This window comes from Sorex fumeus, unplaced genomic scaffold, assembly GCF_029834395.1.
Source record: "Sorex fumeus unplaced genomic scaffold, SorFum_2.1 ptg000183l, whole genome shotgun sequence".
Classification (NCBI taxonomy): Eukaryota; Metazoa; Chordata; class Mammalia; order Eulipotyphla; family Soricidae; genus Sorex; species Sorex fumeus.
Genome location: NW_026606240.1, coordinates 6,912,393 through 6,925,971, shown reverse-complemented (window position 1 = coordinate 6,925,971; position 13,579 = coordinate 6,912,393). Strand labels below are relative to the sequence as shown.

At 40.5% G+C, this 13,579-nt stretch overlaps 1 pseudogene; it reads right to left on the bottom strand.

Moving 5' to 3' along the window:
- Nucleotides 1–339: 339 nt before the first annotated feature.
- On the bottom strand, nt 340–1,021 carry LOC130017228 (small nuclear ribonucleoprotein-associated protein N-like; annotated as a pseudogene).
- Between the last annotated feature and the right edge of the window lie 12,558 nt (nt 1,022–13,579).

Genomic DNA, 13,579 nt, shown 5'->3' with positions numbered 1-13,579 from the left:
TTCAAATTTGAATGATAATGTAACTGGATTGAGTATTGGTGAGTTGTTCATTTATTTCATTGAGATTTTTGTTGTGTTCACTTGCTTTTACTATTTCCCACCATTCTTTTTCTGGCTTTCAAGGACTCATTTGATAAGATCTATCAAATGCTGTGAATCTTATGAGTCCTCCTTTGTATGTAAGTTCCATATAAAAATTGTTCTATGCATTTACTAATATTGTGCATTTATTAACTATTATTGTGTAGAAGGGAGGAGACAGAAAGCTCACAGTCACTGTAAAAAGTTTCACAAGTCTCAAAGCAGAAAAAAAAGGGACTAAATAGGATTGATAGAATTCTAGAATCTTGGTGGACACATTCCTGGTGGAGGTGGACCTCTACTTCCTGGGGGTGGTGTCCTCATTTATGGAGGAGGTCTGCATTTGGTATTCCTCAAGCAAGGGGTGTCTAACTGGGAGCCCACAGATGGTCTCATACCAGGTGGAGGAGTCATAATACCTGGAGCTGTGGTACTTGGCCCACAGGTGTGGGTGCCATCCCCAATCCTGGTGGTATTATGTTGGGGCTCCTGCAATACTGGCAGTAGCAGCAATCACAGCAGCTGTTCATAAGAGTCATTACCAATTGGAATGGCCTCCAACTCCCTGGACAAGCCTGGCTAATCCAGCAGGAGTTAGGGAATTGGGATATCATCTGAAACACCTCTGCCAGATTCCCTGCCAACCCAGGGGCCTCCTTCAGCTCCAGTCAGTGGAACTGGAACAATGCCAATATCATATGGAGTTGATCCTTCTACAGTTATGGAAACCAGTTCTCCGCATGAAACAGCACCAGATCCCAGAACGCTTTTCTTCACACGCTAACTGTTTTGCATTCTTTAGCTTGATTTTCCTGAATTTATGACAATCACAGTGAATTAAGTTCATATGCTTATAAGAAGCCTTGAACGAGCCAGTGAATATTTAGCCATCCTGCAGGAAACATCTCAGTCTATAGTTGGTGTGCTGCAGCATTTTGCTGCTCTTTTCTGTAGTCGGAATTGCTGTTCCACGACTCCACTATCCACAACAAAGCTTCAGGATCTTTAAAACCTAAAGTAAGGCTTGATGTTGCAATAATGTTTTACCATGTTTTGGTATCCCATCTAAGAATGCCTATCTCAGTTCACCTGAAAATCTACCACTGGTCCTTGTTGCTGAGATACCTTGGGTATAGCTGATTCTCTTGACTGCTCTGAGAAGCTGGCCTTCTTTAACCTGGACTTTCTTTCTCCTCTGTTCTATAATCTGTTTAAGGTTTAAATGGTTCATTAGACAGCGGAAGACAGCTTCTTTTGGCATGGAAATGAACATGATCCGCAACTCACCCTACAGGGCTACTTTCTGGAAAACGTGTAAGTTCCATTTTTAATATTTAAAAATTTTATTAATTATTTTTTATTGAATCACTGTGAGATAGACCCTTACAAAGCTGTCCATCATTAGGTTTCAGTCATACAGTGTTCCAACACCCATCTCTCCACCAGTGTACATTTCCCAGCATCAGTGTCCCCAGTTTTCCTCCATCACATCTCCGCCCCCCGCCTCTCACCTTTTGGGCATTGTGGTTTGCAATACAGATACTGAAAGGTTATCACGTATATCCCTTTAGCTACTTTAACACTCAGTTTTTGTCCAGTGTGATCAGTTCCAACAATTATTGTCACCGGTACCTTCTCTATCTTACCTACCCTTCGCCCCATACACACTTATAGATTACAAACATTGAACAGTTCTAGCCCCTGTTTTCTCTGGCATTGGATATTATTATATTATTCTAGTATGTATATTTTTATATACCACAAATCAATGCAATCGTTCTATATGTGCCCCTCTCCATCTGACTCATTTTACTCAGCATGATACTCTCCATATACATCCATTTATTTATATGCAAATTTCATAGCTTCATTTTTTCCTAACAGCTGTGTAGTGTTCCGTTGTGTAGATCTGCCAGTTTCCTTATTCATTTATCTGTTCACATGCTCTTTTCCAGATTCTGGCTATTGTGACTAGTGCTGCAATGAACATAGGCATGCAGGTGGTGTTTCTGCTATATGTATTTTGACCCCCAGGATATATTCTCAGAGGTTATATTGCAGGGTCAAATGGGAGGTCAATTTGTAGTTTTTAGAGGAATGTCCATATTGTTTTCCAAAACAGCTGGACCAGTCAGCATTCCCAACAGCAATAAATTAGAGTCCCTTTCTCCCTGCATCCGTACCAGCACTGATTGTTCTTGTTCTTTTAAATGTGTGCTAGTTTCTGTGGTATAATATGAGATTTCATTCTTTTACATTTGCTTTGATTTGCATCTCCCTGATAATTAATGTCAAAGAACATTTTTTTCATGTGTCTTTTGACCATTCAAATTCCTTCTTCGAGGAAATATCTGTTCATTTCTTCTTCCCATTTCTTGAAGGAGTTGTACTTTTTTCTTGTAAAGTTCTATCAGTACCTTGTATATCTTTGTCATTAATCCCTAATCAGAAGGGTATTGGATGAATAACTTTTCCCATTCTGTGGGCTGTCTTTGTATCGTGGTCACTGTTTTTATTTATTTATTTAGAGGTGCAGTAGCTTCTTTGTTTAATGTACTCCCATTTGTTTATATTTGTTTTCACTTGTTTGGTCAGTGGCATTTCATCTTTTAAGATATCTTCAGTTTCAATATCATGGAGGATTTTGTCCACATTTTCTCCCATGTACCATATGGATTTGGGTTCCATATTGATATCTTTAATCCAGTTTGATCTGAATTTTGTGCACAGTATCAGATAGAGGTTTGAATCAATTTTTTTTTTTTGCACATAGTCCAGTTTTGCCAGCACCCTTGTTGAAGAAGCTTCCTTGCTCCACTTCACATTTCTTGCTCCTTTATTAAAGTTTAAATGATCATATATCAGAGAGTGTGTGTCAGGATATTCAACCCTATTCATTAGTCTGTGGGCCTATCTTTATTCAACGTCTGCACACTGTCCTCCCATTGTTCATCGATTTGCTCGAGTGGGCCCAGTAGTGTCTCCATTTTTGAGACTGTTGTTACTGTGTTTGGCATATTGAATATGTCATGGGTAGCTTGCCAGGCTTTGCCGTGTGGGCGATATACTCTTGGTAGCTTGCTGGGCTCTCCGAGAGGGCGGAGGAATTGAACCTGGCACAGCCGGGCTGGCTGCATGCAAGGCAAATGCCCTACCTCTGTGCTATCACTTCAGTCCAATGTCATGCTGTTTTAATTACTGCTGCTTTGTAGTGCAGTTTGAAGTTGGGGAAGGTAATGCCTCATACCTACTTCTTCCCAAGGAATGCTTTATCTATTCATGGTGATCTATTGCTCAACATGAATTTCAGGAGTGTTTGATCAATTTCTTTGAAAAATCCTATGGTTATTATAGGGACCACATTGAATCTGTATAATACTTTGGGAATATTGCCATTTTGTCAATGTTAATTCTCCCAATCCATGAGCAGGGGTTGTGTCTCCATTTCCGTATGTCCTCTATTCTTGAAGTAGACTTTTGTAGTCTTTGTACAGATCCTTTAGTTTCTTAGTAAGCTGATTCTGAGGTACGATCTTCTGAGGCATGATTGTAAACAGGACTTTTTTTTTAAATGTTACTTTCTTCTCTTTCATTATTTGCATATAGGGAAATCCATGGAGTTAAGAGTATTGATATTGTAAACTGCCACCTCACTATACAAATATATTGTTTCTAGGAGCTTTGTTTTTTAATTTTAATTTTTTAATTTTATTTTTTTAAAGTTGTTCACAGTCTTATTACACTCAATATTTCAACACCAAGCCACCACCATTACATCTTCCCACCACCATTATTTCAAATTTTACCACCACCACCAATTAGGTAGATGCTAAATAATTTTTTTTGTATTACTTGTTATGAAAATATGCTAAAAATGATCCAAAAAAGGTTTCCTTAGATGAAAGTGTGTAATAATTGTTGTAGCTCACCTGGGACCTATTAAGCCCCTGTATAAGAGATCAGTAACACGTTGTTACGGGTTGAGCCTTGTGTGCTAATATCTACATATATTCAAATCTCTCTATATATTCATATATATACATATTTACATATGTATATATATTTTTTCAAGATCAGTTTCCTTTTACTTTGTACCCCATCAAATGTGGTGTGCTACTCTTGGAATATCAGTGGGATAGAGTATGAGATGTAACTCCAGGAATTCTAAAAATTTAAATTCTAAAAATTTAAATAAATAGCTGGAGTTAAATTTTTAAGTGGATGGTGATTTGGGGGTGAGGCGACATCTCTGCAGTGTGTTCCTCTCCTCTGAGATTTATTTGTGAGTCTCTGGGTCATGGCAATTAATTACCTTATTACCTTATTAATTATTATCTTATTAATTACCTTATTACCCAGAAGCAGTTCGTGGGCATGACAGCCAGGTATCTGGAAGCACATGGAGATGGGGGGAGGATGTTCATTCCTGACTCTGTGCATGCCTGGAGATTTCAGTGATAAAACCCACATACCTGGGTTTTTCAGTAGATCCATGCTTGTGCTTGAGGGTCCTGTCCCCAGTCGGTGAAGATTGTCTGTTAGCATGGTGGTGATTAGGTTTTGGAGATTTCCAGCTGCTGGGACTCTATTGGGGCAGGTGGAGAGACTCATTTTCCCCTCCAAAGTACCTGGATGAAGTCAGCCTGGCACAGGGTGAGGAGGCATCTCTTCAGCGTGTTGCTCTCTTCTGAGATTTATTTGTGTTGTTTCTTGGATTTTTTTGTTTTTTGTTTTTGGAGGAGGAGGCTTTAGGGTTCTCTAAGTATAACATCATACCATCTGCAAATAGCGAGAGTTTAACGTCTTGATTTCCTATCTGGATGCCCATAATATCTTTTTCTTCCCTAACTGCCTTGTTGAGTACTTCTAATATTATATTGAATGGAAGTGGTGAGAGGGGGCAAACTTGTCCCTGATCTTAGAGGAAAGGCTTTTAGTTTTACTCTGAATAATGCGTGCCCTGGACTTGTGATAGATGATTTGAGTATACTGAGGAAAGTTCCTGTAACTACGATTTTATTGAGAGTTTTCATTATGAATGGGCGCTAGATCTTGTAAAATGCTTTCTATGCATCTATTGATATGGTCATATGGTTTTTTAAAAATTTTATTGATAGGATGAATTATGTTGATTGACTTGAGAATGTTAAATGATCCTTGCATTCCTGGGAGGAATCCCACTTGGTCCTAGTGTTTGATTTTTTTGATGAGTCGTTTGATTCTATTTGCTAATATTTTGTGGAGGATCTTTGCATCTGTGTCCACTGGGGATATGTCTGTAATTTTCTTTATTTGTGGGGTATCTCTGTCTGTTTATTATTAGGGTGATGTGTGCCTCATAGAAACTGTTAGGGAGTGTTTCTGTTTCTTTAGTTTCCTGGAAAAGCTTAAAAAGTACAGGCAATAGGTCCTTTTTAAAGGTTTAGAAGAGTTCACTAGTGAATTTTGATTGCTGTTTCAATTCCATGATATTCGTAGGTCTAGTCAGGTATTCCAAGTCATCTTGGTTCAGTTTTGGGAGGTTATAGGAATCCATGAATTTGTCCATTTCTTCTAGGTTCTCTTGTTTCATTGCATACAGCTTCTCAAAGTAATTTCTGATCTTTTGAATTTCAGTGATATCTGTTGTGATGTCCCCCTTCTCATTTCTGATTTGGCTTATCAAGTTATCTCTCTTTGTGAGTCTTGCTAGTGGTTTATCTACCTTATTTATATTTTCAAAGAACCAATTCTTGGTTTCATTGAACTTTTGGATTGTTTTTGTAATTCCAGCTTGTCGATTTCTGCTTTAAGTTTTATTATTTCTTTCCTCCTGCCTGCTTGGGCTCCTTTTGTTGATTATTTTCCATGATATTAGAATGTGAAGTAAAGTTATTTATGTGGGCCCTTTCTTTCTTCCTGATAAATATTTACAGAGCTATAAACTTTCCTCTTATCACTGCCTTAGCTGTGTCCCACAAGTTCTGGTAGGTCTTATCTCATTTGTTTCTAGGAATCTTTGGATTTATTTTTTGATATCCTCTTTAACCCATCGGTTCTTCAGCAATGAGCTGTTTATTTTCCAACTGTTCAATTTGATTCCCCATTTATGTATGTTATTAATTTCTATTTTCAGTGCATTGTGGTCTGAAAAGATAATTGATACTATTTCTATCTTCTTGATATTATTGAGGCATTTTTTTGTGGCCCAGAATGTGCTATATCTTAGAAACAGTTCCATATGAATTGGAGAAGAATGTGTATTTGGGTTTTGGGGAATGAAAAGCCATATATATATTTATTAGCCCTCTCTCTTCCTTTTCTCCCTTCAGAGCTAGTACTTCACTGCTGAGCTGAGGTTTAGTCTCATTGATTAATCATGAGATGACAGTGTGGTGTTGAGTCTCTGACTACTATTATGTTCTACCAGTGTCCTCCTTGAAGTCTATTAGCAGTTAAGTATTTGCTGGCCCCTAAATTTGTGCACATATGTTTAGGAGTGTAATTTCTTCCTGATTATCCCTTGATTATTAAAAAATGGACTTCATTTTTTCTTCTAATCTTTTTCAGCTAGAAATCTATGCTGTCAGATACTAGTATGGACAGCCTGGCTTTTTTGAAGGAATTATTTGCTTGAAGAATTGTGTTCCATCCTTAGACTTTGAGTCTGTGTCTGCTTCTAGTGTACAGATGTGTTTCATGTAAGAAGCAGAATGTTGAATTCAGGTTTTTAGTCCATTTTGCCACTCTGTGTCTCTTAATTGGTGAGTTTGATTGATACTGAGAGAGATTATCATGGTGTTTTGTGCCATATTTCTGTAGAAGTTTGTTGTCTTTGTGGGGTTTATCTTGTTTGACAGTACCACTTCAGTCCCTTCATTTAAAGTTGATTTTCAGTCTATGAAGTTCCTGAGGTATTGTTAATCCATGAAGTTGTATGTTATTCCTTCAAATCAGAATGAGAGTTTAAAAGGTATTCATTTCATTTGAGTTTTTTCACTGTATCCCATCAATGTCTTCGAGCCCAAGGTGCTTCATCTGATAAGTCTTCCATAAATCTAAAGGATGCTTAAATGTGATATGATTTCCTTCTTTGATATTGTTGCATGCAGTATTGGGACTCCATCTATGGTATTTGTTGTTCTGATTGCAATGCATCTTGCAGTCTTTTTATTAGGGTTTCTTTTAGCTGGTACTTGGGCTTCTTGGATCTGGATGCCTGCATTATCCAACTCTGGGAACTTTTCAGCAATGATGTCTTTAACTATTACTACCTCATTGGGGTTGCCTCCCTGTCCCTTTGGTACTCTGATAATTCTTATATTGTTTCTCTGGAATTCATCCCATACATCTCTTGCCTATTTTTAAGCTATTCTGTTGTTGCCTGGATGCTTTCTGCAACTCATCTTCAAGCTCACTGATTCCGTCTTTGGCTGTTGTAATTCTACTCTTGAGGACATCCACTGAGATTTAATTTCATCTGTCAAGTTTTTTTTATTAGTGACACTTCTGCTTGTAGTTTTTTAATTTCTGCTCTCATTTCTTCCTAGATTTTACTGGCTGCCTATTCCACTGTTTCTTTCATATCCTGGTATTTTATTGGTTGTCTTTTCCACTATTTATTTGAGCTCATTAAACATCGTCAGCCTTGTCATCTCTGAAATCTCTATCAGAGAGATTGTGTATATGGGTATTTCCTATTGAGGCTTCAGGACCCTTTTCTTCATCCCTCTCTGTGGTGGGGATCTTTGCTGTTTCCCAAAGATGCTGTGGTAGTATGGAGGTAGAGCCTTCCAATTCATTATCAGCCTTCTCCTTTCACTGCCAGGGAATCCTTTGAGCTAATTTGGCAGATGATGGTCTTCTCTTTCCCCTTCAAGGATATTACTTTCCTCCTTGGTGCTGCTGTGTGACTTGTGTGGGGCCTCTTGTGTTGATTTAGGGAACGTGTCCTTTTGTATTGAGATTGTACAGATTCTTGTGCTCACTGTTATTTTGGTGAGTTCTGGGGGTATTGTAACTGGAATAGGCTAGAGGACTATTGGCCTATTGTAATTGGGGTAGCTAGGCTGCCCTCATAAGAGTTTGGCTAAAGAAGGCTGAGATATGTGTCCAATGCACTATGAAAGGGAAAATAAACTGGCTGCCATGTGAGCTGTTTGCTATTGCTTCACATCATGCTGCTCAGGGGGACATGCTTCCAGTTGCTGGTGCATCTGTAGAGGGAGGGTTCACGCATTGGTGCAGATCCTGGGTAACAGTTCGAGTCCTACTGCTGACATACTTCTAAAAACAAAGGTGATCAAGTTCCATTTTTAATCTAGCTGCTTTCACTGGTCTGTTGCTGTCTTGGGCTTTTGTCATTCTGAGTATAATGTGCCTTAGAGTTTCTCTATTTAGGCCTCTATTGACTGTGACTCTTCTAGACTTTGAATCTCTGCCTTTACTCTTAAGTTCTAAGAAATTCTTATTTATGCTTCTTTTCACAAGTGGTTCTGTATCGTATTTGCCTTCCTGTTCTTCAGGTACTGATGATTCTTTACATTGTTTCTTACATGGTTACTTTTGAACTCCTTCCATAGTTCTCTGGTAGGCTGTTTATTTCTTTTCAGATGAGTTTCCATCTTCTGTTTCTAGAAGTTTCCTGAATCTTATCTTGGAGATCAATGGTCTTTTCCTCAGTTGCTATTAATCTGTTGCTGATGCTTTATATGGAGGTATTTTTAGTTTGTTAAAGAACCATGGTTTACAAAATTATCAATAGTTGAGCTTTAGACAATATACTGTTCTAGCACCAATGCCACCACTGGTGTCAACTTCCCTTACCAGTGTTCCCAAGTTTTCTTACCCCCCTTAGACTACTCTACTGAGTGTTTAATATCAGCTACCATACTCTTCATTTCTGTCATTTCTGACTACAGTTTTCCTCATTGCTAGTCTCATAATTTCTTAGACTTTGTTGACTTCCCATACCACCATTTTTGGAGCTCATTAAACATCCTCAATCTGGTGATAGTGAAGACATTATTTGGGAGTTTACGGAACTGATTTGAAGTGGTAGAGACCTCCATGGTACTTTTACTCACTGAGCTTGATGGGCTTCAAAGTGTTTTCCTAATTGGTTTGCTCTGTTTCTGCTGCTGCTGAGGATGAATCTTCATAGTTAGACTCTGGGGAGCCACTGAAATATTAGACTGAATATTGCTCTTTTCCTTCCTTGCCTGTCTTTTCCCAATGAGAGGAGGTATAAATGTGCAAATCCACTTCTTGTTCCAAAAAGGTCCCAAGACTGGTCACTGAGAGGTTAATCTCACTTGGAAGGGTGGAGGAGCAAGCAGAGGGTCTGAGATGTTGAAGTGAACCTGTTGAGATTGCAGAGGTTCAGTAGTGATTCTCTTATCATTCAATTGGACCCCTAGAAGGTCAGTTCCTTGTCATGAAAGACACAGTTATAAGATTTAGAAAAATGTTTTTGTGTAATCAAACAAGTAAATCAGGTAGAGTGAATGGTCTGAGTTGTTCTTGACACAATAAAGTACTTAATAATTGTTAATTTGCTTATCTTTTATTAAGTACAGATACTGTCAGGTTTTGTAGGAATGTATGTCATTGTTGTTTTTATTTTTAAACATATTGAGAACTCAGACTAAATTATATGAAAATATATTGATCACATTGCATATTTGTTTGCATGTATGAATATTTGAGGAAATTAGTTATTGAGTTTGCATTTTGGATGATTGTGTAAGATTTCTAAGTTATTTATTATTCCTATATACTCCTATATAACTCAGTAACTATATTACACAAAGCATCTTTGTGTAGAAGTGTCTTTCATACCATAAAAGTCATACGTGTTAGGGCTTTGAACTCTGTAAATTCCTAACTAGGTCATATTGAATCTAACATAAATACCTCACAGATATTATAAGATTTACAACCCAACTCCTCATACTTCATCCTTACCTTTGGGTTCTTCCACTAGTGATATTCACACTTCATTCAGATTCACTTGGGTAAACACATCCTATCTCTGTTTCCTTGGATTAACTGGTTGTGGGTATTTCAGACTGTACATTATCTTTTTTTATTCTCTGTCAATTCCAGGGACTTCACTTTAAAAATTCTTTTTTTTTCTTGCTTCTTTACATAGAACTGTTCCCTGTCCTTACAAGTAACTATTCCCTTACCAAGGTTCCTAACATCAGATAAAGCTCATTATACTTATGTCTGACATTGACTCCAACTACTTGGCTTGGGCATGGAGACTCTAATTGTTTTGCTTATTTTGATGAGAGTTGGGGGAAAGCATGGGGAGTGAATAAATACTATTTCAGTTGTAGTTTCTGCCTTACTTATTGAACTGTGGGACCTCTCTCTAACTTTAAAAACCAACTCAGTGGCTTTTGCTTTTGTAATTTTTATCTTTTTTCACCCTACTCAGAGGAACCTTACTTACATCTGTAGCTCTTCAAGGGGGGATGTTTAAATTTTCTTTTGTAGAAGATTTACTATTTGGACTCCAAACTGAGGTTGCATTTTCTTAGGCATTTTTTGACTTAAAAACACTTCTGTGTAATATCTTTCAGTAATTGTTGGCATGAATCTTCTGTAAGGTACAAAATAAAACACGAATACCATCACATAGAACATAATGGTCTCAAACAGCGATATGAAGTAAGAATTGCTATTTAGTAATGTGGAGGCAGGGTAAGAAGCATAGTTGTCACTATAGTCTAGCTACTAGAGATCACTTCCATGGCCTTTTCACCACTGAACTATCTGCTTTCTATAACATTTTCTATCACTTTTTAATAATCATTTTCTATATAAAATGATTATTTTATATAATCATTCGTGGTTAAAATGTACAGCTTCATCTAAAACAATTTTTCTTCATCTTTCTCTACAATTACCAACTTCTGATCTGATTCCTTCCTGGGGCAATCATTTTCTACAAGTTGATTCCAAGCCCATTTTCCCTCTCCCCCCACCCCCTATGATTTTCACCTCTGTCCCGCTTCACCTAAAGGGAAGTGGTGTGGCTTCAGTTAAGAAATATTATTCTACGCCTCCCCCAGATGGAACCCTGGTGACCAGAAGCCTCTACAAACACAGCTCGAGTATGCGGGAACGAGGACTTTTTCTCAAATCTGCCGGACTACACCTCCCAGGTAACCTCTGATTCCGGAAGTAACGCCCACAGCCCGCCCCCCAGCGCCATCTTTGAAGCGTTCAGCATAAGAGAAGGAACACATGGAGGGTGTGGGATCCCGGAGGGAAAAAAAAAAAACAGGTTCCAAAAAGAGCCAAGAGCACCGGCTAGTTCCAGATGGAGTAGGCGCCGCATCCCGCCTCCCCCAGATGGAACCCTGGTGACCAGAAGCCTCTACAAACACAGCTCGAGTATGCGGGAACGAGGAGTTTTTCTCAAAACCACGCGGCCGCGCGACATCTCTCTATATACAAAGTGATCAATGAGAAGTAAACCACCCAATCTTTCTCCCTGAAAATCAGAGTTAAGTTTGGAGCATGGCCACAGCCCCAGAAACACAAGGACTTAATGCAGAAACCAGCAGCTTAGAGAAGAAAAGTGAACGGACGATGAGTTAACCCAGGCCATCATTTCTGCCCAGAGGGGAAAGGGTGTTGCCCCATTCGCCCTCTCTTCTCTGGAAAGAAGGATGGCGGCCGCATGGGAGCCTTGTGGACAGCAGGTATGAGCCGGGGGTGTGGGGGGCGACTAAAACTTCACGAGAAGGGGGGCATTCCGGTCCGTCCTTCACGCCCTACCGAGGTCAACAGTTGTCCCCCACAAGCGGCTCCCCAGCACGGCCACAGTCCCAGAAGCAAAAGGACTTAATGCAGAACCCGGCAGCTTGGAGCAGAAAAGTGAAAGGACTATGCGTTAATCCAGGCCATCAAGTCTGCCGGAGGGGAAAGGGTGTTGCTCCATTCGCCCTCTCTTCTCTGGAAAGAAGGATGGCGGCCGCATGGGAGCCATGTGGACAGCAGGTATGAGCCGGGGGTGTGGGGGCGACTAAAACTTCATGGGAAGGGGGGCGTTCCGGTCCGTCCTTCACGCCCTACCGAGGTCACCAGTTGCCCCCCACGAGCGGCTCTCCAGCACGGCCACAGCCCCAGAAGCACAAGGGCTTAATACAGAACCCAGCAGCTTGGAGCAGAAAAGTGAAAGGACTATGCGTTAATCCAGGCAATCATTTCTGCCCAGAGGGGAAAGGGTGTTGCTCCCTTCCGCCCTCCTCCCTCTGGAAAGAAAGATGGCGGCCACATGGGAGCCTTGTGGACAGCAGGTATGAGCCGGGGGTGTGGGGGCGACTAAAACCTCATGGGAAGGGGGGCGTTCTGGTTCGTCCTTCACGCCCTACCGAGGTCAACAGTTGCCCCCCGCGAGCGGCTCTCCAGCACGGCCACGGCCCCAGAAGCACAAGGACTTAATGCAGAACCCAGCAGCTTGGAGCAGAAAAGTGAACGGACTATGCATTGATCCAGGCCATCAAGTCTGCCGGAGGGGAAAGGGTGTTGCCCCATTCGCCCTCTCCTCTCTGGAAAGAAAGATGGCGGCCACATGGGAGCCTTGTGGACAGCAGGTATGAGCCGGGAGTGTGGGGGCGACTAAAACCTCATGGGAAGGGGGGCGTTTCGCTCCGCCCTTCACGCCCTACCGAGGCCACCGGTTGCCCCCCGCAAGCGGCTCTCCAGCACGGCCACGTCTCCAGTGCACAGAAACCAATTTCTTAACTATCTGACTTTCAGTAGAAATACTTCCAGGGTCAATAGGTAAAAGAGCAGAAATCCAAAACCAACATTTAATTCTTGAACCCAGCCATAGAAAGCAAATCACTTCACAATGCTTTTTCAGCATGTCTGATTTGGGGGGGGGGGGTAAACTCTAAATAATAGTGGTGAATCTTTTATTGAAACAATGAATCTAATCAAAGCAGATAGAGTGTTAACTAGAATTCATCTGCCTCACAGGGACGGGGAGGGGTGGGGGGTGGGGTTTTATTGGGGTTCTTCATGGTAAAAAATAAGTATTGGTAAAGGGAAATGTGTTTGATATTTGCATGACTGAGACATAAACCTGAAAGCTTTGTAACCTTTCCCACTGTGATTCAATAAATAAATTAAAAAAAAAGGCCCTCCCGTTGATCGTCGATTTGCTCGAGCGGGCCCAGTAACGTCTCCATTGGAGACTTTGTTGTTACTGTGTCTGGCATATCGAATACTCTCGGTAGCTTGCCGGGCTCTCCGAGAGGGGCGGAGGAATCGAACTCGGGTCGGCCATGTTGGCTGCGTGCAAGGCGAACGCCCTACCCGCTGTGCTATCGCTCCAAGAAATATTATTCTAGAAGAATAACTCTAGAATGTTTGCAAAAAGCCTCAAGCACGATCATTAAAAATCTTCACTTATAGAGAGATCTTAATGCAAGTAAGGTAAAGGTAAAGGCCCTCCCGTTGATCATCGATTTGCTCGAGCAGGCCCAGTAACGTCTCC